Source organism: Lissotriton helveticus, chromosome 10, assembly GCF_964261635.1.
Source record: "Lissotriton helveticus chromosome 10, aLisHel1.1, whole genome shotgun sequence".
In the NCBI taxonomy this organism is placed as follows: Eukaryota; Metazoa; Chordata; class Amphibia; order Caudata; family Salamandridae; genus Lissotriton; species Lissotriton helveticus.
In genome coordinates, this window is record NC_136071.1 from 673,192,217 (window position 1) to 673,219,853 (window position 27,637).

A 27,637-nucleotide genomic window follows, 5' to 3' on the forward strand; every position below is an offset into this window, starting at 1 on the left:
CAAGAAACCAATAGAACAAGTTGAAGAAATCAGTAGTCAAAAGAGTCCTGGAAAAGAAGTTGGAGTTGGAAGGAAAATTGAAGTGATATCAAGAAAAGGGAAGAGAATAATAAGACCAAACCAAAAATACAAGTCTCCTGAGTGGACTTACTTAGTAATTCCACCTGTAATTGACATATATGATAGTAGTGAAGAAGAAAACGAAATCCAAGAAATTAGTGACAATGATTGAAGTACAGAAATATTAAATTGGCAAAAGGCTGAAAAAAAAATGTGTTAGTTGACACAAGGTCGAAGAAAAACTGTTTAGTTGAAGAAAACTTATGTATGACATAAGGTCAAAGAAATCTTGTTTAGGGTTTTAAAAGAAAAAAGAAAAAGAAAAAGAAATTTTAAAAGGGGGGTGTAAATATAAATTTAGAATTTATATAGAATTTTAAAATTTATTTTTAATTTTTGAGGCTAAAATTAACCAAGAATGCCTTATGTTAAGGAGAGTACTTCAAAGTGTTCTGTTTTTAAAAGATGCTGTAAGATGACTCTGGTATGTCTGCTCATTTTAGTTCTGCTCTGGTTGGTTCTAGCTGTGATTATCCCTTTAGAAATGAATAGAGAATTACACAAAGTTAATTTAACAAACAAAGCTCTGGTTAGTCAAACTAAACATAGTGCGTCTACAAAAGTTATTGATCATCAGCCTAACATTCATCAAGATAAATCAATAGGAGATTTTTCAAGTAATACTTTCACAAAGCTATTAAGTGAATATGTTAAGGTAATGGATGCAAAAGACTGCTATGTCTGTGTTAAATTACCTGCTTCTGTTTCTGAGGGAGTAACATATAATATGTTTCCTCTCACTTATGCTGTAACATGTAGTGTATTAACTAGTTTATTTTATCAAACTGGACGTTTAGAGTATTACTATTCAAATTATGATGAAATTTTTGCTAATATTAAGATTGATAACGCTTTAAATAAGCATAAGAAAGCAAAACAAATGAGAGAATTTTTCCTTGTTACTAATGAACTCACTTACGAGTATGCTTACAAGAATAATCTAACATGTAAATTAAGTGCTGAAGGAAAGAAATTTTTGAATATGGTTGAAGAGAGAAGAGCAATTTATAAGAGGAATGAATTAGTCAAGCAGACTAAGTCAGCCTTCTGGCAAAAAGAGGATGAGAAATTAAATGGCAAAATGCTTGAAAATATTGCAATTCACATAGACAAACCTGTTAGTGGAAAACTTTGCATTAGAAGAGATAATACACTTTTTGATAATTATTTTGTAGGTGCAAGTAACTGTGAAGATACTTATCAGATTTTGGGAGGTTGGGGATTTAAAGGTGGAAAGGATCCTATCTTTCCTGGGATTTATTTTGTTTGTGGTGACAAAGCCTACTACAACCTTCCAGACCATTGGTATGGAACTTGTTATGTGGGAATTGTTTTTCCTAAAGTGTTTCATGTTGACAGAGATTCAGAAGGATTGTTTAAAATTCATAATTATGTAAATAGAGCTAAAAGAGAAACTTTTACTGAAGTTTTGGGAGATATTTTTCAAGCTGTAATACCTTTTGTTGGTATAACCCTAAATGCAGGGAGAATCAGAAAATTGTCCACTATAGTTGATAGATTATCAACTGACACAGCTGATGGATTTCAATTAGTGAATGTTGAAGTTATTGCAATTAGATCTATGGTAATTCAAGATCGTCTTGCTTTAGACATACTCCTAGCAAAAGAGGGAGGAGTCTGTGGCATTTTACATGTTCAACATTGCTGTACATATATACCTGATGAAAGTAAGAATATTGAAATGTATATTAAGAATATTACACAAATGCATTCAGAGATAATTCCTTTAGAAGAAGAAGATTTTACAGGGAAACTTTCAAAAAGGTTTCAAGCAATTAAAAACTGGTTTCATAATATCGGAAGTTCAATTCTTGGCAAGATTCTGGCACCTTTGATTATAATAGTATTCATTTTTATTTTGACCAAATTAGGTTGTTTGTTACATAAAAGAAAGAAACAGTTGAAAGAAAAGAAAAGAATCTATAAACTCAGAAAAGAAGAAAAAAGGGAGATTGAATTACAGGAGTTACATAGAGAGCGTCATGTTAATTGCAAAGATTATGCAGAAACAGACTTCTAGGTTTACTGATACAAATGAATTTGAATCGATTTCTTAAAATTTTAATTTACCAAAATTTTGAGTGCTGGTGTGGTGATTTGTTAATCACCAGATGAGGGAGTTGATGGAGCGAGATAGAAAACAAAATTTTGTTTAAACTCGCGAAGTCACATTTCCATAACATGAATAAAAATATTAATGATTTGTGATATGTTGTACTAATACAACTTAGATTAAACTTTACACGTGGGGGGACTAACACGTGTGCTCATAAACGTGCATAAATGTTGCATCTTTTTGTTCGTGCAAAATAATAAAATAATTTATTGTTTTCGTTTTTGTCATTACTAACTGCTGCAGACTTAAAAGAAGCATGTGCTTGTTTTGCTTTTCCTTGTCTGTGTGATGTCATTTCTACTATTCTAGGTGCATATGGGTCTCATGGAAAAATGGAGACTGGTAGATATAAACGCTGCTTTATTTGTTTGCAATGGCTAGGTAACATTTTGATTAATCGGGCGGATTAATTAATTAGTAAAACTTGGGGTGGATACAGAATCTACATTATTTCTTACATTAATACTTTTCTTGTGTTTGTTTTATATTAGAAATCATAAGTTGCCTGCTTTTGGGCCTAGTCACTTGAGCCGCAGAAAAGAGCTGACATATAATTCTGCAGAAAGTCACGAGACGCCCATTCTGAAATAAATTATTCGTCAAAAGCTGCGTTCACAAAGCAAAAACTAATGCTGTCATCATTCTGTCGGACATGGCCAAGGTCGAAAGTGAACATTTTGTCAGTCCTTAACTTGGCATCCGCGGAAGTATAATGAAAGTCAATGGACGCTGCGAGAATGACTTAATACATTTGTTGCAAACTCAGGAAGCTTCTGGCTTCACGTGGAAGGGACAATGGTCTCTATGAAACGTGATTTAATGGAACTTTTTGAAAACTGGGTGACATGTCACTTGTCACTCTCAGCCAATGGGACGTCGAAGATTTCTGAAAACTTTCCTTTGCGTAGTTTAGTTAGCATAGAAAGGTATAAAAAGTCATGCCCTTAGGGATGGGCTGGCTGCTGCTTTCTGACTTTCCGATGAGGGTGAAGTGCTGACGGACTTTACTTGGAGCACGTAAGAATCCTCATAGAACTTTACTTTAATTTCTATCTATTTAGCTCAGTTAGGGAATTAGAATTTAGAAATGCTAAACTTTATATATTCACTTTAAAATTGATTTACTTGCTTAAATTGTATTTTCTCATATTTCTTTACAATCATGCTTGCTTTATTGCAAATAAAATTCATTTATAGAACTATCAACTTATATACCATAATTTAGTAAATAAAATCTTACTTTTGACAAACAAGCTGGTCTTGGTTATTCAGAAGTGTAGGTTACTATTAGCTAGATCACGTCGCCTATGGTGGTCATTTAAATGGTATAGTTTTATTCTAATGACAATATTCTTTCCGCAAATGTATAAAATGTATATAGTGTGTAGATAATGTGTATATAGATTTTATCTGACCACCTGATTCAGTAGGCCCAAAATATGTCAGGTTTATAAATGGGTCCATATTTAGTATAGAATTTTGTTTATAGGTTATAAAGTTGGGTAGTGTTGTTTATGATATATTTTCTATAGGCCGCTGGATCAGGTGCGCGTAACAGACACCAATAGGCCATGGGCGGAGCTACGTGAGTGCCAATGGCCTATTACGTGTTCTGTTTAAAAAATACACGCACAAAGGCCAATGAAAATGGACCTAGGAAATAACACACACGAGCTGCGTGGAATTTCCAGCTCCATTTTCAAAACCCAGAGAAAAGGACTCTGGCTGTGGTACACTGCTGCGCTGTGTACGCTAGGCCGAGACCTAAAAAAGCCCCCTTGCCGCCTGCGCGTTGCTGCTGGGAATGGAAAGCAGAAACGTGCAGGAGCTGCTGAATGTGTCCTGGTGTCTGAAAATTATAGTGGACAATTTCAGCATACTTCTGTGGGCCCAAATTCTTGGAAAGGGGGAGGGTGTCCACCTTTTGAAAATAGTGGGTGGACGCCATGTACCTGCATGTTCCCCTGACTTGTGCCCTGCGTAGCACCCATTTCCAGCTTGGTACCTACATTTATTAAATCGCTGGGCTCTGTTGTAGCGCTAGAGTGCTAACTGAAGTCTTTCAAAGTTGCAGTTCAAAGCCATCTAACGGTATGAGGTATAGCCACATCCAAGATTGTATGTATGTATGTATGTGGTCTTGTAAAGCGCACTGCTGCCCTGAGGCGTCCTAGCGCTGTAGACCGCTGGGGAACCCGTCCTGGCTATCCCTGTGAGATGGTCCCTAACTGGGCATCTCCAAGGTGAAACCAGGCATCCCCGGCGAATGTGGGGGGACATTGTAGAGATGAGGCAAGCTAATGCCCAGAGTTGCCGAGTGTGATCCCTGGTTAGAGTGGGCACCGAGGAGAGAATTATCGAGTCCGCTGACCCTGGTCCACAAACCTGCCGCGTCGGGAATTGAACCCTGGTCCCGGGCCGTTCTCTGCTTCCGGGTCTGCCGCCTCTAACCAGTGAGCCACACCACTCCACTTGTACAACAACAGTGTGCACTTAAACATGATAAACAGGTTCTCCAGTTCATCATCTGACTCATGGAGACAATATCATTGTACTTGCAGATCTCCACATTGTCATTTTAAATGTTAAGTTTAAGTGGAAAAAAAACCATAATTTCCCCTTCTCCCCTGGGACTCACCACCACCGGAGCATCTATCTACTGTTGTTCTAGGTGTGTTGGGGGCAGTCATAGGCGACCGTAAAGCCTGTGCGAAATCATATAATTAAAGGTACTATGGGTTGGGATTAGAAACTTTAACACTGTATGTCTGTACACATCCTCACACGTATTACAAGGATGACGGGATGGCGCCTAAGGTGGCCTTGTGTAGTTGTCTGTGTGAGAGGTAAAATTGTGAATAATCATATCCCAGAGGGTAACATGATCTTTCTCTCTCTATCTTACTGCTGCCTATTTCTCTATCACAATCTCCCTACCTCGCTTTGCTTACCCCTACCTCTACCTCTGACCCTGTCTCACCCTCTCCACACTCTCTACCTTTACATCTCTCTCTTATTCTCTCTTCATCCATCTCCTGCTCTGAAATGCCTCTCTCAACCTGACTTCAGCCTTCTTTGGTTTGGGAGGGATGCTTTCCCTTTTCTCATCTTACAAATAAACGTGTCCAGTTCTTTGTTGACATTTATTTAAGAGAGTAAGGACATGTCTGCTCGAACATCTGGAATCTCCAATTCAGGATTTCCATTTAATGAGTGTAGATTTTTCTTACACCACTAGGTGAAAAATATAAGTGTAAATAGTTTTGTGAATTGCCCCCTTCGGAAAAAGCTGCGCTAATCTGCCCCAGTCTGGGGCCCACTGCCAATGAAACTTTGCACTCTTACGGACCTCCTCTCTTTGCTTTGAAAACGACAACCATATCTTAAAATACCTCCTCCTTTTCACATCTGTGTCTGATGCCCGACAGCCCTACATATGTGGCAATTGTAATTCTACTTTAAGTGACCCACAAACTTCTTTCATATAAAGAATGCAAATGCGACATTCTACTACCCCACCCCAGGAAATAACTGGAATTAAATAAATCTGTCAATTTAATTTATACAGTTTTCTAGTTGTAATCCTAAAACTAGGTAATATACTGCATGCAGAATGGAAAATTGTACTTCACCTGTACCTCCCGGCTAAGCAATATAATTGCAATGGGTTTCAATTATCTGCAGGTTTGGCCTAGTGATATGGAAAAACTGCCAAAAATACATTCACTTTCAACTTTTTAATAGATTTGTAAACAATGAACACTCTTGTAGTCCGCCATATTTGTCTTTGAAAACTTTTTTAAACTCCATAGTATTTAAATACTCAAAAGCTCCGCCAGGCAAAATAATCCAGATTGTAACCTTTCAGTCGAATGCATGACTGCCTTTTGTGAATCTGTGACGTAAGCACTAAGACTGATCAGGCATTTGAAATGTCATTTCTCTCTACACATCCAACAACATAGAATGCTAACAAATGTCTCCCAGTTCAGGTTGGTTGAATCTCACATTTACATTTTTATCTGGAGGACCTACATAGGTAATCTATGTCTGGATCAATGCCAGATTTTCAAGGTAACAGTGATACATTGCATTTAAATTCAGTTAAGCCATTCAGTTAAGCCTTTTCACAAAACGAATTTCTATGCGTAGATTTCCTCAAACTAGATTCCCCCTACACCCACTTGGAGATCTCTTTGTGGATGACAACCACCACTTTTTTTGGGCACATCTCCACCTAGATTTTTATCTACAAGTCTCTACTCCTTCATATGAGGTGGTGGAACTTCCCACAGCTGAATTTACAAGCCCACCTTACTACCAGTAAATTTACAGCTGTTTGGGGGGTGCTCCAGACTAAGGGTGCATCTTCCCTCGGGGCTGAGTACTCCACATTGAAATGAATAGATACGCAACATACACCTGATCCAAAACTCACACAACTCACATACATTGAGTATAAAGTAATTAACATTGTCATGCATATGTGCCTTCTCCACCACAATATGATTAACTCTCTCACAAGAGGCAACACACCAGCTGTAATGACATTTTTGGTGGATTTTTGCATGAACCTATAAAAATGAATTGTGTAAATAATGACAGAGGTGCATTTTGGATTTCAGAAGGCAAATGGACCACAGTTTAGATACTATTCAACCCTCAAACTTGTTGAGTGAGACAAGTAGTTATTCTAATTCCAAGCCAGATCAATCTACATTAACCACATTTCTTCAATTCAAGCATGAAGCATCTAAATAAAAAAAAAGACAGCATAATAGATGGGCGCCATTTTCAGAATAGCAGTCTATTTCAGTGAGAGTTTTCACGAGTTACAGCTATTTTCTATCAACTTTATTTTGATTTTCTTGAAACTGACCGTGCGCTGGCTATGTGCCCTTTGCACAAAGTGTGATTTGCATCTGAAATGCAGCATTCGGAAATCCGAGGGTTAATACCTTAAAAACATAATACAATAGTTTCATTTAAGTAGTCTATGTGTAGTATTGTAGAAAATACAGAGGCATTACCACATTAAATTATGAGCACGATTAAAATGATGGGCTAGCTATATATAAATGTGGAGTAATTAAATGATATTCAAATTATTAGAGGGCAAATGACCTACAATTCTTAGATGAATTTAGTAACAACTCAAAAGAGACTGTCATTGTGAGATCTTTCCAGATTGCGTTATATACCAAAAGTTGTGCAGAATTTTTACCTCATTCTTAATCAAGCCGGACACTTCCTCACCTGCATCGAACAGAGGGAGAGCACCCTCACAACAGGCGCAGGTGGCAGTAGCAAAATAAATAAGAAATTGCAATGCAATAGGTCTCGCATTTACGCAAGACCTACAGCATTGCACATGGTAGGCATAGCAACAACAGGATGGAGGGCAGGAGGCTTATAAGGCATGGACAACGGGAGGTCGGGGGCGAGAAGGCACGGACAACGGGACGACGGGCTGGGGGAAGGCACAGACAACGTGACGGCGGGTGGGGGAGAATGCACTGACAATAGGAGGAAGGGCGGGGGAGAAGGTACAACGGGAGAGGGGGGTAAAGAAGGCACCAAAGCATGTTGTGCCTGCAGTAGGAGAACCTCATTAAAGAAAATAGTGCTCACAGTCCAAATAACAGCACCATGTAACAACCGAAGTAAAGGGGCTAGTCACCATGGGAGGAGACAAATGAAGAGGAAGCGGTACTACGGAGGGACTAACAAGCCTATTGGGAAATCAGAAGCCAGCATTTAGGGCAGACAATGACACAAGCCAATAGTAAATATGGGTGGAGCTTCTATTCACCTACTCCTCTACAATAAGCTTCGCAGAGCAGAGCATGCGTGCTGGCTCTAGGCTCAACCTAAAAATGGTGGAGGGAAAAGAAAGAGCAGAGAGGCTCAATAAATAAAGAAGAGAAAAATCTGTAATAAATTGTTGAATGCAATGCCGAATACTAATGAATCTGCAGCTTGTTAAGCCTAGGCAAAGTAGGCTGAAGGCAAATATGGTCTTCTCATTTTGTAGCATGCAAATTGCCTGATGACACCTAAGATCACAAGTATTGGCCTCTGTGTCTGTGGTTTTGTCCTGTCCCTCTCTGACACTGTTGGGGAAATCACCTTTTCACAGTGTGCAGCCCATATCAGCAGCTGGCATCATCCTTTAACAACCAAAATCTGTAATTGTGCAACTGCCCAGACTTCCATAATACTTGTATGCAGACAGCAGTGAGTGTGAGTGGATGGATTTAAGTGGCTGTGGAGTCAAGTGTCCCAAGGAAGCAGATGTCTTCAAAATTATACTCTATAGGATGTCTAGTGCTTTCTATGCCTTGGAGGTACCTTATGGCCTGGAGCAAGTGCTTAACCTGTGTAAATGGCAGTAGTAGATCCCAGGGTAGGGCCATCATTCTGTGCTGAGTGGCAGCACTATGGCAGTGCTACAGCAACAGGTACCATGCCTGAGTATGTGTTACATTGGTCCTTGGCAGGGGTTGTCCATGCGTGTCCACGATTGGTAGAAAAGTGTTTATGATTATATTGTGAAGCATGAGACACATGCACTAGAAACTCTGACCTCACTGTGTTGATTTTGCTCTTGCAGATTTCCTAATTCATGCCTACAAACGTCTGTTTGAGTAGCCATCTGATTTACCCAATAGTGCATTATGTCTGGACATATTCCTCAATGTCCTTTAACTGTTCTCCAGTGGCTGGTTTGCAGTTTAGAGTCCTCAAATATGTCTTTCAGGAGAAGCCACTATTGCTGGAAGCCCGGCGCTGGGATTGGTGAATAGTGGGTGGAGGTGTGGCATCATATGTGACTTTGTGTCTAACTTATAGAGTAGGACACAGTTCTTGTCTTTGCATTTATACTGAGATTTGAGTGATAAATAATGAGACACTTGGAAGTCATTCTAGAAATGTTATTATCTTGGTGCCTGAGGCATAGCAGCTATAGCCGTTATTTATTACTCATGTAGAGGTAATCCATATTGACAAAGCCTTTTATACATTACTGCTTGCAACCATGCCTAGGGCACTGAGGTGATTGCTGGTAGTAAACATGCATATGGTGGCAACTAATGTAATATTGTATGATGTAGTCACTATTGCAATATTAATAATATTAGTAGCCCTCAATTAGTTCTATTGAACATAAAGCAGCTCTTATTATAGAAAAGGTTGGAGGCCCCTGGTCTAGATGTAATGGCAGCTTAGTTATACACTGTAAGATTTTACTGTCTCTGTTTGGATTCCTAATAATGTAGTTTGATCACAAAACCCCTAGCTTGATAGGTTGATATTTACATTCAAAGACTTATGGACATCAGTTGTGCAAATCTTCAACTGTTTCTAAAATTCACAGAGAATTCCAAGAGAGCTTTTGGAAACCCATTGTAGCAGATTCTCAGGAGAATTTATATGTTGTATACTTTCACACATATGGAATTCTGTATCCATTCCAAATGTGGTTACAGAATTTCTCTTTCGAATGACAGGAACAAATGACTGACTATATGCTGGATGGGCCTGCACTTGCCAAACGTTTTCTAATACCAATAATTTCCCTGGCCTGTGAGTGTTTTTCTATCTTTGTGGGGTTACCTGCTCTGGAACCACCACAACTCGTCACATTGAGCAGATGTACTCCCATACAAACTTGGGCCATTGCAGCAAATATTTAAAATAGTGTACAACCACTTACAAGAGCAAATTCCTGATTTTTGCCCTTGCGAAGAATTTGCACGAATGAGCAATAGTAATGGCTCATCTAAGTTTGGAAGCAGGTACTAGACTATGGTTTGGGCTTTAGAAAGACCTTGAAAACTTGGCTATTCGTACAAGCCTGCTAACCTGGTCTACCGCAACAACATCATACATAATCAGCGCCAGGAATCTTTTGGTGGCAGTGCGCTTTAGAAGCTCCTATTAACATAACAATAACATGGTTCAGTAGCTGGCACCCACGATCCACCATGCATTTGCCTATTCCAACTATTTGTCTTATTAATTACAGTTAATTTGTTCTTCTCAAATCAGATTCACCATTCTTAGCGAGGAACCCAAGGGACTGCCAAGTTAGTCTATGTGGACGAATGCTCGTCCTAAATGCCATTTTTCGGTACAAATCCCTTCGTGAATCTGCCCCTCTGTTGCATAATCTTGTGCTTTTCCCTCTCCTCCACTGATGTTCTACCTCATTTCAGCATATTTTAAAGTTTGCTTTAAACACTGTGGGGAAGATTCCATCAGGATGTTAAAATACAGAAGCAGCCAAATAATTCCTATATTATTAACCCATTTTATTATCAGCTCTTGGCTAGCTCGAGAATTCCTAATCTCTTTGTTGTCTTACCCTCTGGCTGCTTTGCTTATTTGCAAGCAAGAAGGGTTGTATTTCCATCCCAGGTAATGGTCTGTGGTGATTGTATTAATTAGATCAATCTGTCTTGTCAAAAAGGAGTCCACCCTTTGCTGTTTTTAGTAAGCAGCAGATTAAGAATTAGGCACGGACGAGCAGTTGCATTATTTCCCCGGCAGTGATGGATTCTTTTCAGGAGCAAACACAATAACATGATATCTTGGGAAGGGGAACACGCTCCTGACGGTTTTGGACAGACAGTAAAAAAAATGAGACCCACAAACAAAGGGGTTGATGTTGCCTTGAGTGTTCCTGGATCTCGAAATATAGATTTAGCTACGAAAAGCAGATCCAATATGTTTGCATTAGATTGGCTTGAAGCTATATATTGAGTGGTCTTTGATAATCAAGTTTCTGTGCTATTTTTGATCTATTGTGCGTTGTGTACTTATCTTGCTATTTTTGCATAGAATGAAGACTATGGAAATGCACAAACAATCCATTGCTTCAGATATAGTGAACATTTTCTATCTATGTTTTTCATCGTTAGTGTCACAATCGCAGAAAATGTGTTTTTTCAACTTGTCCGATTAGAAGACTGTAAAACCTGTACATTATTCGAGGGCTTTCCTTCACCAAAATGGCAGGGGTCGCAGAAGTGGCATCACGTTCCCGTTGACCATTCTCAACATCATACAAAGTGACACCACTAGACCGTTGACCCCTGTTGTAGTGTCTTATAACTATAAGAAAAGAACGCTGAAACTCTTTTGGTTCCCACTGTATGCTGGCAATGAGATAGGGAATCTGAAGCCCGTACACAGAAAGCGCTCTTTCAGAAAGTTTGCTGTGGTCCAGCAAACTCCTCGTGCATGCCATGTGTGCTCCTGTCGAAGTGTACAATCGACACTAGCACAGGTGGAGTTTCACATTATCCAGAAGGCTGTGCTAGTGGCCACGCCCTTGGCGGCAGGTGATTTATATTGAATGTGCGTTCGCACTGGCACTTTCATTTAGTCAACAAAACGCCACTGAAGAAGAGATGATGTGACTCTCGAAACGCGTCTGGCATGTGATTTTTGCTGATGTGGTTTTCTGTCAAGTGAGCTGTCAGCATGTTACCATTAAAACTACGTGAAAGATTTACTTTCAGTGGCTTTTCTTCGTATGGGTATCCTGTACTTGTGGATGTATGGCAACTGTTCCCGGTCATGAAGAAAGCCCACCGCTGAAGTGCGGGTCCGTGCAGGCTCCTAATTGGTGGCAAGCATTAAGGAAGGAAGGTGAGCTGGAGCCAGTGCAGGGTGGCGCCCGCTCTTTTCACTATGGCAGCAACAAAGCATGGCAGGTGACTGACGGTTTTGTCACATCGACCCACTTGGGATTATAAATTGTTTTAATTCTAAATGAACAGCGCGCCCACTGGGGACAATTAACATGGACCACATTATCCAGAAGGCCGCGCTAGTGGCCACGCCCCTTGGCAGCAGGCGATTTATATTGAATGTGCGTTCGCACTGGCGCTTTCATTTAGTCAACAGAACGCCACTAAAGAAGAGATGATGTGACTCTCGAAATGCGTCTGGGGTGTGATTTTTGCTGATGTGGTTTTCTGTCAAGTGAGCTGTCAGCATGTTACCATTAAAATTACGTGAAAGATTTACTTCCAGTGGCTTTTCTTTGTATGGGTATCCTGTACTTGTGGATATTACCTATCTTATGCACATGTATATATTCCATGTACTTATATATCTATATATTCATTACTTTGCTTCTAATTCAGCATATCCAATGCACTACCCTAGTTTTCACCCTGTTTCACCCTATACCGCTCTAAATGTGTCCTCTACCTCAATTCTCTGACTTATCTCAAACCTTATTTTATTACTCTTTCCAATGCACTTCCCTATTTCTCACCCTTTACCTCAATAAATATATACTCTACCTCCACTCTCTCATTCATCCCAAACCCATGCCACTACTATGATCCCCAAAATAACACTTTCTAATCTCTTCATTCCTCTACCCTCCTTGCATCATCTCATACCTATTATACTATTCAGATGTCCCAAACATCCCCTTTACTCATACCAAATCCCCTCCTACTGCTATGAACTGCAAAAAAATGTTTTAAATTCTAGAGCCTTCCCTCTTCTATCCCTCCACTAATCCTTTTCAATCCAAATAACAGACTAACATGTCCACCACTCAAATTCATTGCATATTTCCCTATATTAATATACTAACCCTGTTTGGGTTCCGGAGTAGTGTGCTACTCACCAGAAAGCACTTCAACACATCATCAGGGGTAGTAAGTGCTATATAAATGCAAACCTTGTCCCTCTTCTATCCCTCCACTGTCCTCCTCAATCCAAACACCAGACTAGCACATCTCCTGCTCAAACTACTTCATATTTCACAATACAAATTCATCAAGAATTTTTTATGGGTTCTGGAGTAGCGTGCTACTTTCTGAAAATGCACTTCAACACCTCAGCAGGGGTAGCAAGGACTATATAAATGCAAAACTTTTACCTCTTCTATCCCTCCACTATCCCTCTCAATCCAAATAACAGACTAACATATCCACCGCTCAAATTACTTTTATATTTCACTTAACTAATTCACTACTAATCCTTTATGGGTTACGGAGTAGTGTGATACTTGCCAAAACAACGCTTTAACACCTCGTCAGGAGTAGTAAGCGCTATATAAATGCAATTACAATACAAGCACATATTCATGTACTTTAAGGAACAGCTACAAGTGTCAGCTTGCTGAGTTTTAAAACTGCTGATATGGGACTGATATCAGTGGACTGTATTATGAATGCTCATCATGAAATTGTACTTCAATTTCCTTAATTATTTCTTGGGATAGGAAAACTCAAAACAATGAAAGTAAAGTTACACATAAATGTGGATGTTTGTCCTGTTGCTCAAAGACACAGACACATTGCATTTCAAGTGCAAGATACTGTTGATAAGGAACTTCATTTGTTACTCAAACATGACATAATTTGACGCTTCACTGGTCCGACACCATGGGTATCTCCCATTGTAGTAGTGACCAAAAGAAACAATGAAGGATCTGTACACATATGCTTTGACATGCGTCAGGCCAACAAGGCAATTGAGAGAGAGAGAGAGAGATCTCGATACGGACATTCCTGCTGAGATAACTCAACTAAATGTTGCAAAGTTCTTCTCTCAACTTAAATAAAGGAAAGCACCAGTTGGAGTTTGAAGAAAAAAACAGATACATTACAACTTTTTCTATGCATATTGGTTCGTTTCGCCTAAGCGATTGAGTTTTAGTGTATCCTCTTCTGCAGTTCTTTTCTAAGACGTCATTCCACATATCATACAGTGTGCAGTAAATGCATTTAACTATAGTGATGACATATTAGTTTATGGAGCTTCACAAAAAGAGCATGACAAGGCTCTCATGCAAGTGGGTCGCTTGTTTATGAATGCAGACTTAAATTTGGATGCTGACAAACGTGAATCCCACAAGAAAAGCTTGAAATCCTTTGGCCATGACTTTTCTGATGGGGGTATGAAACCTGATCCAGCAAAAGTGCAAGTATTGCCTACTGCAAATCTCCCACAAGACATTTCTATGTTATAATTCTTTATTGGTTTGGCCAATTACTGTTCGAGATGCATATAAGACTTTGCTACGGTCATTGGTCACAAGAGTGTGAGAAGAGCTTCCAACACATCAAACAAGCCATTGGAATGCCACTGAAATGGCCTACTTTGATCCCAAACTACATACAGAGCACAGCACAGTGGACATCCAAAAGCCCGGAGACATATCATGTCATACGCCAGTAAGAGGCTGTCACAAACTGAAAGTGCTTTCTCACTGAGAAAGCAAGTTTGGCAGCGGTATGGACTTGTGAATACTTCCTTGTTTTCATGTATGGAAAGCCTTTCACTGTTGTGACTGATCATTAAGCACAGTTGACGATATTTGGCAATTCAAAAGCCAAAATGCCTCCTCAAATGTAATGTTGTGGTTTGAGGTTACACGAATACAACTATATGATTCTTCAGTGTCCAGAGAAAGATCAGAATCTGCCTGATTTTTTTTCAAAGTGCCAGTACAATGCCCTGGTACCCCCTCTAAGACAGTGTAGGTCTACATAAATTCTTCAATTGTATTGTGAACTCGAGCACACCAGCTGCCACGTCTTTAGAACAAATAGTAACTGCCATGAACGAAGACAGTGACACGTTAAGATTAAAAAATGTTATTGCTTATCGATTATGGAATCAGCTCTACAGACCTTTCACTAATGACAATGAGTATTTGAAGTTAAAAAATGTAACCCAAGAAGGCCTCCTTCTGTGAGATACATGAATTGTTATTCATGGAGGATACGACAACATGTAATCGATATCGCCCTTGAGGGACACTGAGAAATAGTTGCTATCATAAGAGTTCTCTGTGACCGGGTCTGGTTTCTGTATCTTGATGAATGGGTTGAAAAATAATTATAGACTTGTCACATATGCAACTGTCTTTCATCTCAAGTCATTCAGCACCCTTTGAACATGTCAGACTTGCCACATCATGCTTGGGAGAGAGTTGCTAGGGATGGTTTTGATCCTCTAGAGAATGGACATAGTTGTTAATGAATACTCCAGTTTCCCATTGGTGGAAGATCTTTCATCCTCTACACACAAAAAGCTTATTCAAAAACTAGATGGCATCTTTGTGACATGGGGTATACCTGCAGTATTAAAGACTGGCAACAGCCCACCTTTCAATAGAGGAGAATTTAAAGATTTTCAAAAAAGTACTCTTCTTTGTTCCCAGGCCAATTACCTGGTAGAACGGGTTATGAGTACCCTAAAGAAAGCTATTCAGCATGCTGCATTGGAATTGGAGAAGCTCAACCTCAAAGTTGTGTTAAAAACTACTCTTCAAGCTTACAGTTCAACCCCTCAACAGGGGAAAGCCCTGCTACTCTTATGTTTAAAAGAGCTATGACGACCAAGCTGCCCTAATGGATCAACGTCAAATCTAAGAATGAGGAAGACATTTACACTACAGACTTAGGTGGCAAACAGAAGATGAAAATATATGCTGACCAACGACATCAGTCAATGACATCATTTTTACAACAGGAGATCAAGTGGTGGTTGGACAAATCAGAAGAAGGAAATATGATGCTCCTTTTGAGTTTGAAACTTTCACTACCACCAACACTAAAGGACACATAGTGACTGCCCAGAGTGCTGGGAAGTCCCCTTATAAGAGATTCCTCTAATTTTTTACATGTAGCCCATCACTCACTAAACATCGATGTCGATGTAAAGACTGGGTCTAGACAGACTATGGATGACTCTGTATCTGCTCATAATTCCACCTCACCTGTGCAGATGACTGACGCTTGAACTGCCAGTTGACGGTTTCCAGTGACCTGATTATGACGTGTGATTTAGGCGCTACAATGCTTAATTGAAGAATTGCCATTGTTTGCGTGTCTATGTATTCATTCATGCATTTATTTGTATATTGACTTATGTATTTATTTATTTAGTTATCTGTTTTAAAAAGTTGTAACTTTTATTTGATGAAGTGAGAGATGTAGTTTATTGTAAATAAAGAATGCTGAAACTCTTGGTTCCCACTGTATGCCGTAGACCTGTGACATAAACATTGGAGGGATGGGTTGAAGGCAGGGTTAAAATGTTGAGTTCTGACTTACATGCAGCGGAATAAAGACGTGTAAAATTACACTCCATATGTGGCGTACTTATTGGCGAGTGGCTAGGCTGGCATGATGCTACACCTGTGTTACTACAAAAGTGACATCATGACAACACTCCACCTTTGAACCACAAGAGATCACGAGGAATGAAATCATAGAAGTGGATAAACAAGTATTAGATTCATTTCATCATAACACTTAGAAAGTACACTAAAATAAATCCCATTAACCTAAACCTACTCAAATTGTTTCCATGTAATGCCAGGATCCGTGTTCAAGAAATCATTATTAGGGTATATACATAACACTAAACCTTGTAAAATCATGGCTGAGAGAGGGGCAAGGACTGCAGGCTGAGACACAATTCGGCCTCTGGGCTCCATTTGCCTCCTCCAACATTACAGGGTGGTGCAGACAGTGTTCCCACAGAGAACCTACAGCCTCCCCACCCCGCCAGACACACTCTCCATTGCCTGGCTAAACCCTCTCCTCAGAACACACAGACCCACCTGCGAAGGAGTCCCATTCCTGGGAATATATCTAATAATCCTCTTTATTTCACAGGGATATGTCCTTTTTCTCCCCACCGAGTAAACAGGGACCAAAGAATGGGGGCGTATATTTAAGTGCCACAATATGTAATATTTATATTCCTGCAAAAGTGTTCTAATGCATTTCTAATCTTATTTTGAAAATTCAATTTCTTCATGCCAACCTACAATGCACCGCTCATGGTCCTGGTAGAGGCTGGATACATAAATGCTGCCATCAGCCCAACCAAACCAAACCAAACCCAACAGCAGGATCACAGAAGCCCCACCCTCCCAAGACCTCTGCAACAAACTCAGCACCTACTTCCACCACAAGATCAAGCAGATCTATGACAGCTTCGACACCCAAGACCCGCCCATGACTCCCGCCACTAACACACACCACCACGCCACCCCCAACAGATCCTACTCAACAGGGCCCCGCTCACCACGGACGACAGTATCAAAACCATGAAGAGCATTCACTCTGGAGCACCCTTGGAACCTTGCCCCCACCGCATCTTCCACAGAGCCTCCATCGCATATGAATTACACCACACATCAACTGCTCCATCGAGACCGCCACCTTTGTCGATGATTAGAAACACGCCGAGATCAACCCCCTACTGAAGAAACCATTCGCTGACCCAACATACCTCAAGAATTAGAGACCAATCTCCCTGCTCCCCTTCCCAGGCAAGGTCATCGAGAAGTCCATCAAGTACCAACTCTCAGAGCTCATCGAAGCCAACCACATCCTGGACTCCTCTCAATCTGGCTTCCGAAGCAACCACAGCACTGATACCGCCCTCCTCGCCACCACCGATGACATCCACTCCCTCCTTGACTGCAGCCCTCATCCTCCTGGACCTCTCAGCCACCTGCAACACCGTCTCCCACTGCACCCTAAGCACAAGGCTCCACAATGCCGGTATCCGCGACAAAGCCCTGGATTGTATCCGTTCCATCCTCACCAGTAGAATACATCGAGTCAGACTACCACTGTTGCTCTCAGAACCCAAGGAGATCGGCTGCAGAGTCTGCCAGGGCTCCTCCCTGAGCCCCACCCTCTTCAGCATCTACTTGGCCCCGTTTGCAGCCAAAGTCAGGAACCACCAACTCAACATCGTCTCCATGCCCGTGACACCCAGCTAATCCTATCCTTCACCTACGAACCCAGAGTCGCCAGAAACAACTCCCACGACGGGATGAAGGCAGTCGTTTCCTGGATGAGAGACAGCTGCCTCAAGCACAATTCAGACAAGACCAAAGTCCTCACCTAGGGGCCCAACACCTCTTGGTGGTCCGCCGTGTTAGGAAACCCCGTGACACCCACAGACCACGCACAAAACCTCTGCATCATACTGGACTCCTCGCTTATGATGAACCGCCAGATCAACACCGTCTCCTCATCATGCTTGCACACTCTTCGCCTGCTTTGAAAGGCCTTCAGATGGATCCCCGCTGAGGCCCGAAAGACAGTCACCCATGCACTAATCATCAGCAAACTCGACTACGGCAATGCACTCAATGCAGTCGTCACACAGAAACTCCACAGGAAACTATGGAATGTTCAGAATGCTGAGCCAGACTGTTCCTGAACATACCGTGCCATAGCCACATCTCAGTACACCTGCGAGAACTCCACTGGCTCCCTGTCAAAAGAGTCATATTCAAGCTTCTCACACATGCCTACAAAGCCCTCCACAAAGCTGGACCAGCATACCTGAACCACTGGCTCTGATTCCATGTACCCACCAGACATCTCTGCTCCGCTGACCTGGCTGTCGCCACCACCTCTCGGATCTGCAATACCAGGAACAGAGGAAGATCCTTCTTCTACCTCACTTCCAAAACCTGGAAAACCCTGTCTCTCCACCTCAGGCTATCCCAGTCGCTAACCCAATTGTGAGAGGGTGCCCATGCATGTGCAGGGCCCCTCTGCAGCCTTTGGAATCTATTCTCTGGAGCTGTTCTGTGATACAGCCAGGACATATACTCTTAAGTGCATTATAACCTTGTGGTAAATGCTAACTTTGGAATGGCTGTAAGGAAACATGTAGTGTTTGGTGTCAAACACTTTGGAATCCTGCCTCCCCCTCGCCAGTTCTGGCGGCGGGGGTAGAATTCCAACCTTCTAGAGAGAGAAACATGTCCACACCGGTATACCCGGTACCATTTTATCAGAGCCCTGGCATCACAAAATTGATGCTGCAGCCACAGACACAAGTCTGGCCTCCTGTTGCTGGATGAAACTCCGGCAGGGGAGGCCTGGACAATAGGTTTCCTGTCATAGGGAGCTGTCACCACCTCCCAGACAGGCTTTAGAGTATTGGGGCAGGGTGGGTGCACTCCACGAGTGCTTTACAGTCTGCGCTGGCAGCACATTTGGTGTCCCTGTGCATAGCCCAGTTAAAACCGGTTGCAGGGGCTACAAGTCCCTGCTCTGGCACGAAACTGGACAAAGGAAATGGGTGTAGCCACCCCTCTTTCCAAACCCTCCCATAGATGGGTCCCCAGAGTATGTCCAACCCATTCCTTGGGTATATGAAAGGAACCCCTGACTACAGGACTTTAGATTACACCTGGACGAAACTCTGATACTCAATCCTGGAACTTCGACGATCTGCACGACACTGGATGACTGAAGAATGCCCCTTGGAGTAAAGGAGTTACTCCCCTGCTTGGCAGGAACCAACCGCGCATCTGACCTGTCTGCATCTCCAAAGCGCCCAACGGACTGTGAAGTAATTGCAGCCCAGGAGGTGGATTTCCAGACTTCTCTGAGGCCGACCTGAGTTCCCAGCCAAGCTAAGACCCGCAGCCCTCATGAATACCGTGGAACCGGAACCCCTGGACACTGTGTACCTTTGCAAGTGCATATGCTTCATGGCAATCATTGAGGCTGTGCTTTGGGTTACTTGTAGCCCAGACCCCAAGCAGCATTTCCACTGAAGATTATTGGCCTACACTCCATGAGTGTTCCGTGAGCCGACTTCTTGTGATTTCTCTTGAGGTACCTTTGCGATCCCTGGTCCATTGACTGGCCGGTCCCTGAGAAGACAACTCTGACTTTCCTTGGGCTTCTCTGGTTGCTCCAGATGTGCTGTGATTCTCCACCACTTGGTGAGTCCTGCGGACCTTGATGGTCTGCACCTAAGCATCTTTTCTCCTTCTGCATGGGTTGCTGTTGCCAAGGCTTGTTGGGTCCAATCCGGTCACCGATTCCGTAGCACTCGACATCATTTGTGGGACAGCTCGAATCCAACTCCTGGTTATCGTCGACACCTCCTGGTCCTTGTGGCTGCAGAGTCAAGCTTCACCTCTTCACAACTGAATCACCCAACATCGGTGGGCCTTCGTCTATCATGCCTCTGGTCACTGGCTAGTGACCCAGACTCTGGCCCTTCTGCTTTCAGGTTCTTCTCATCTTCTATCCAGACTTGGATCACTCCGGACACTTTCCACTTTGACGGCAGAAGCACTTTGCAGCAGATCGCCATTGAAATCAACGACGATTCCCGACACCAAAAGACACCTATGCACCGTGGTGGGGGGTGCTGCACTTTTCAATTTTCATAGATGGTTGACTAGACGAGGAGTGAGGTTTGTTATCATGTATACTGGTGCAGAATTAATGAATCTACTTTATCAGAAAGCAATTTAGTTAACTGATTATGCTGTGTGTAAAACGCACATTTAATTCATGTAAAACGCAACATTTAATTCCCGTTAGTGCGATATTGTTCGTCTTTTCTATATTGGTCAGCACTGTTAATTAAATCCTTCTGTGTTCCTCAGTCGATGCAAAGCTATAGTCCTACTTCTATGTTTGCGCACTGTCCCTGTTTTTGGTTTTTTAAATCTGGCCCTATCAGGATCACTGAGGCACCCATAATGAGACCCTTAGATGACTTTCACATGTGAGATAAAATGGAATTAATGTCAAACTAATTTCAATACTGTGTTCTATCCTAACACCTTATATTTCAAAGAACGTCTCATATCAATGAATACCCTTCACGAATAGGCAAACAAAGGGAAGGTGTTTTTTAATTCTCGCGATATTAATATTGACTCTAATCAGCGCTGCAAATGGGAGAATGATGTTAAATTAGCACCTTTGACATAATGGGGACTTTATCAGAAGAGTACCAGCAATTCAAGGCTTGTTACAAAGCACTGCGCCTAGGTGCATTTCCATTTCTTTTCATTGATACATTTTATTACCGCAAAAATCAATGCAAAAAAAGCTGCTTTGAAATGCAAATTATTTATGCTTTTGTCAACATCGAAGCGGAGAAGTAACACCACCGAGTTTTCTCAATGACAGGTAAAACGTACTAGCATGCTCACCGGAATATGAGCTACAACGCAGACCCAGGTGTTCAGTTTTCGTGATAAATTATGCCTCGGGAAGTTAAGGTATTTTTTTTCATGAATCATCATGAGTATATCTTGTTTTCCTTTTTTTCAGCGTCTTCATGTTCAACTTAAAATTCCATAAAATAATGCAAAATAGTATTATTTCCGCCAGTTATTGACGAACTAGAGTTACCGAAGTAATGTTCAATGTGTCTGTCTGCAAGTACAGCTTTCTGCTATGTTGCTGATGCATTCCATCTTACAATTGGTATTCTCGCGAGAGCTGCCACGGGCACTCATGGTGCTCCACATACCTTCTAAATAAAAGAATCCAGAGTGCTAGTTCCCGTGATTCATCACTGTACTGGAAACAACTGCCCTCAGTTATGGCTAAGCACCCTTGCCTTTTGATAACGATGCCTAAATTTATTCTCACTGTTAGCCCATCTCCGAATGTAGCGCAGAGTTACAGATATCTGGCAATCAGCTATGTGATGTAGAAATATCTTTCCTACTACAGAGAGGCGTGCATGTGTCTGGCCACAAAAGGACATCCCACGCCTGGCAATAACCTAACTCTAGTATGTGGTCACCCAACCGTAGCTAAGTCAACAGGTTGATATCTGGCCACTGGGTATGCCAGAGTTTGAGAAAGAACCTTGCCTTGCTTGTACTGGAGCCTACATATGCTAAAATATTGAAAAAATTGGACCAAAAGTGCTCATGGAGCAGATTATTACGTCAAATTGAAAAGATACCTCAAAAATCTCTTCTACTGCTTGGTGGAATTTATTGTGTCATCATCACAGACTTGATCGTGCTCATGCTTCGACTACTACTCTCTTAATCAAAAGAGATTTGTTATGGTTACCCTTAACTGATTTTCTTTCCAGACGCCTACCCTAATCTGCCTCATCTTTTTCTTTCATCTTTCTCTTTTCTTCTCTTTTTTCCTACTTTCTATCCCCCTTTCTTCTAGTCTTTCCTTATCTCTCTTTTCTTTCTTCCTTTCTCCCCCCCCTCATCTTTCCTTTCCCACTCTTATAAAATAAAAAATAAAAAAAGCACTTTCCCCTAGTATATTTTTTAGATTTCTCCCTTCGGGGTTTTTGTTTCTATATTTCACATTCACACTGTATTACTCATTTTTTTCCTCTTTTTTTTTTCTTATATTGATTGTGTCTCTGTAATGATGTTTTACTTTGCTTATTTGTTCAATAAAGCTTTCTAAACTGAAAAAAAAAAGTGCTCATGGATTCCAATTCATGTATTCAATAAGTAACCCCCTGATGAACGATGCCAGAGACACAGCGATGGCTGGCTGGTACTGGCTTCCTCTACTCAAACTTAAGATACAAACAACGGTTGCCATTTCTGTCTCTGGTCCAAGAGAGATATGGTGTGGCTTACCCTAGTCGATGAAGGTTCGTGCTTGCTGTATTGCATGCTGATAATTCTAATCAAAAAGATTTTTTGTGCTTTCTGTGATTTAAAATACTATTAGCAATTGATATGAGTTATTTCCCCTTGCTTGTGTCTAATCTGTGAAAAGATGTCATCTATGAACTTACACTCCAAGAATGCTGATTTACCAAAATACATGGGGTTGCTGAAGAGACATCACAAAGTATTTGCTTATGATGACATCAGAGGAAATGTGATTCCATTGTCTGATGAAATTAATGAAAGGGGCGTCATCAGGGGCGTAACACAGGCCCCTGCAGCCCACGCGGTGCGGGGAGGCCCGTAGCTCCAAGGGGCCCCATGGGCGTCATATGGTATTTGCTACTAAAGTCATCAAAAGAAGTGACATACTGAGAGTTTTGGACGAGCATCCAGAGTGGGTTATAGAATTAAAGGCAAACCAGTGGTACCAGTAGATACCTCTTGCAATCCTTACTTGATGTCCATTCAAGGTTCAAGGTTCAAAAACACTTTATTCAGATAAAATTGTATCCATAAAAGCACAAAAACACAACATCATGGCTGTCAGGGGTGTATCAGAGCCTATGTAGCGTCAACAAGGGAAGTATATTTTCAAATCCTAGCACAGCAGTGACCACGAATAGAAATGAGCTTAGGAGTATGCTCTATTTGCTATATAGAGCAGAAAGGATTGAAAAGGAATCCAAAAAATTCCTTGTCCATAGCTATATGGCTATTAAATACTCTGTACACCAGCTGGCTAATTACCTCACCCTGCCTATGAGCCATTGGGAGAGGAGCCTTTTGTTTCGCTTAAGGGCAGGCACTATTAAGTTCGTATTATGTTTTCCCCTTGGTCACCACTCTGACCTCGATCACTTACCCTGTCCATGTGATTGTCAGAGTGGACAATCTATTTTACATTTTTCATTTTTCTCCAAATCTATTTAACCCCTTCAGTGCTAATGACAAGGGTAACTCGTCATGGAGTTTCCATTGATTTCAATGGAAAGTCAATGGAAGTGCATCATGTGCCTTAGCAGCCAAGTGGTTAAAGTATATCAAGTGGTTTTTAACTTCGTATTTTAAAAAGTTTACGCCCATCAGTTTGAAAAATGCTTACCTGAGGCGACTTACCCTGGATGATGAAGAGCTGGTTTTCCGCACAGGCACTTTTTTGAGAATAGCTGTTCAAGCACGGCAGATGATGTCTAATCTTTGAGCTTGATGTCCATTTTCTAAGGTAAAGCTGACTGAGGAGAATGTCTCAGTCGAAGATTGTGGATTAGAGTACTTTCAATATGGAAGGTTGCTTGAATGTGATGTCCTTCATCACATGCTCAGTAATGAAGGGTTATCTCTCTTTGTTGGTACTCTCATTTTTGGGGTGCATGCCCTAGCAATCTGTGCTGGTTCACAGAGTTTTACCTATAGCAGGTGAGGGCGCTATTGCCATCTAAGACAGTATGAAAGAACAGAGACCAATAAAAGCATGGAATACATTATCCCTAGGACAGATAATGTCCCACCAAGACACACAATTTTATACAAATGTCTATCAGATGTCACATTTACCAATATCTTCTCTTGTAGGTCTGTGATTGGAACCTTTAACACACAGTTTAATAAGTGATTGAAGAAGGATGAAAAGGGGAAAGATAACTATGGAGCTTTAGCATAGGGATGCACCAGAAATGGAACTGGGGAACTGATATTTTGTGACATTGGATTTGCTTTTTTTTAAATATACAATTTGCTGAAGACTAATTCTGTAAAAGCAGCAGGTACTCCACATCACATGGTCGTTTGCTCCTGTGGATCTGCATGCAAATCAGGGCAGCCATCTACTTGCAGTTCTTCCGCCATTACAGAGTCAGAGGGGGTGGAACCTCACCACATGGGGAATCACATTTTTTTTTAAACTTTGCATTTTGCCGAGGGTGGGGTGGGGCTGAGGGTAGAGGAGAGTTGACAGGTGGCCATGCTTCTTCAGGTACACTCCACAAATCCAGCTGGGATCTTGGTTCTTTCAACTGAGGCAAACTCCTAGTAGAGTCTCCAACACTACTGATGGAGAAGGGCACATGCAATTCAGTGTGCATCTACCCGCATGTACCCCTGCACGGATACATAGTATGGTACACTCTTATGTGATGTGCACATACACTGACCTTATCGTGTTCATTTTCATCTTAATATCCTTTGAAACTTGATACTTTGGCTTTAGGATCATTCTGGTACCCTGTATAAACGTATAAGTAGACTGATAGATTAAGTAAGCCAGGATGGAGTTTAAGGGGCAACAATAAGCAGGACCTTGTGCCATCCAAATATTCAAACCTACTGCAAACTCTAGTTATGACATTCTTCATGAACTGAAATCTGTTTTACTGTGAATGCGGGTAAATGGGAACATAAGTGTAATAATATTAGCATTGACCTTTAAACAGAATATACAACATACTGAATGAATATACCCCCATCAAGCTCAGTGGAGCTTGATGACCTGTCTCATCTTTCCAAGGTCCTCGCTTGAATTTCATAAATATCTTCCATGCATTAGTGAGTTATTTTTAATCAACTAACAAAAACATGATTTTGCTACTCTCTTTTCCACTAGTGTATGGACTGCAGCCATGGTTTTTCAAGTGTACTTTAGCAAAGTGTGTGTTTTAGTGTACTTTCTAAGCTGCTCTATGTCTGGAGTCAAGGGGTTGGCAAGTGCATTCATTGAGTTAGTTCATGGTGTTCGCGCTTTTGTATTCTTCACAGAAGGTGAGTTTCCCTGACCCCAAAGTGCATTTGGTAAATAGAATATTTACAGGGAACTGTGTATGATTCTAGAGTTACACAGGGTGTCTTTTGATAACCCAACGGCTTTTCTATTTTCTCTGGCTAAGCTCAGGACTGAGCATTTTGAGCTTAAAATAGTTTGAATAGCGACCTGCCACTATTAACCATTTGTCTGCAGTACTAAAAAATTACAGCGGTGACAATCAGTTTTCAATATTCAAGTTTTATGGCATTTGTCTAAGTTGTGATATATATGTTAACGCGGGGTTTTTGGTCTCTATTTACCTTACCAGATCCCAAATCATGTCGACTGAATCGTTGGTACCTGTCATTGAGTAAAAGATAATCTACTACTAGGTTAGTCAATTAAGAACTTACACCACTCTAAATAACCACTGACCAGTGATATAGTTTAAAGATTTAATATAAAGTCAAAGATAATTGAAGATACAAACTTCTCAAGATAAGGTTTAAAAGGTATACTGGTATCACTATAAACATAAATTCTTTGAATAATCTGAGTCTACAAAACAGAATAATAAGTACAAGTTCGAAAATCATCAGAGTTGCAAGAATGGATACAAGTTGCAACTTAAGAGTCATTACAGAAAATAAAATTCAGGTTAGTCTGTCCCTACACTAGACTAAGTGACATCCCTACTTAACAAGATCTTTACCCAAAAAAGGTGTCAGCCGTGGTGACTTCCTAAGAAGATCACGCACTTCTCCTTGTCTCTTCTGTAAATCGGTCTCTTGTGATCAGCCTATCTGCCTACCCAACCGCTCTCTTAGGCTTCCAATATCATCTGCTCTGCTCTCCTCCCGGGTCGCTTTCCCTAATACAAAATCACATTTCCAATAAAAACGCCCCTCAGGACGCCCCTCACGTGGTATCGAATTTGGCGGCAGACTCCATGATGGTACTCTTCAAGACCCTCGTTAAAGTTGACCTTGGTTCCCAGGCTTCTTTTCCAGCGCGCTGGTACCCCCTGAAATTCCTGGAAACTCCTACAGGCCTGCGCCAAGCGCCACTGAACAAAGCCCCATTCATTTCAACTGATTAAGACCCCTCGCACCTGCATACAGGCCGTCCTACAGTGGGCCTCAAATTCCAGGCTCCACCATATCTATAGGTCATAAAACATATGTAAAGCACAGTACTTGGCGCCTCTCGACTTCTTCTCTAACGAGCACATTGCAGATCAAAGAAACAACATTATCTGTTCGGGCCTACTAGATTTACATGAAGCGGGTCCCTGCACTCTGAAAACATTTAACTTGATTTAAACAGTATTCTTAACTAACACACGTTTCTATAATGCAACACATCTATAAAACATATATTTCAGTACTAAGTTCAATAATACTTTTAGATGAACAATGTCAACCCCACCTCACATTATTTTAGCAGCACGTTTAGATTTACTGTGAATTGCCATGAGGCCTACACATTTCAACTGGTTTGCAAGACTCTACTTTTCTCTTACATGATCACTTAACATGAGAACGTGAGGTTTCCATATTCATTCTAACATTTCTATATTAGTCTTCACATTGCTATGATTATTGTTATTCTACTTGAACACTCTATATTTTTCACTACTGAGTATAAGACACTCTTGTGCATAGTATATGTAAACTAACTACGTGCTTGTAAATATGGTGCACTCATACATTTTTCAGATTTGTGCTCTCTCAGTCCCCCCTTTGATGACTTTCAGGAGTCATCACCATCAAAACACCATCTCTAAAATGTAGGACTCTTCAAAGTGAAGTCATGGCAGTACCATTTCTTTTCATTGTCTCCAATGCCTTCAGACTCTTATATTGTGTATCTTGCATCGCTGTCAACCTTCTCTCCTGTTCTCTCATAGATCTCTGCAACCTGTTTGCTTTATACCATTGATACAAACGCACCAATCCCCACAAAGTGATTACACAAATCACAATTATGATGATGGGTTTCAATATGTACCAAACGATACCCTTTCCTAGGTTGGCAAACCAACCTCCAACTTTACCCATTCCATGACCTACTTTTTCCCACACGTTTACCTTTGTCAGATCCTCAATTTCGTGGTGAATTGCAGTGATGTTTCGTATGTATTTTTCTAAAGGTTTTGAATTGTCTGGAATGTAAGTGCAACATTCCTGGACCTTCAAAGCCT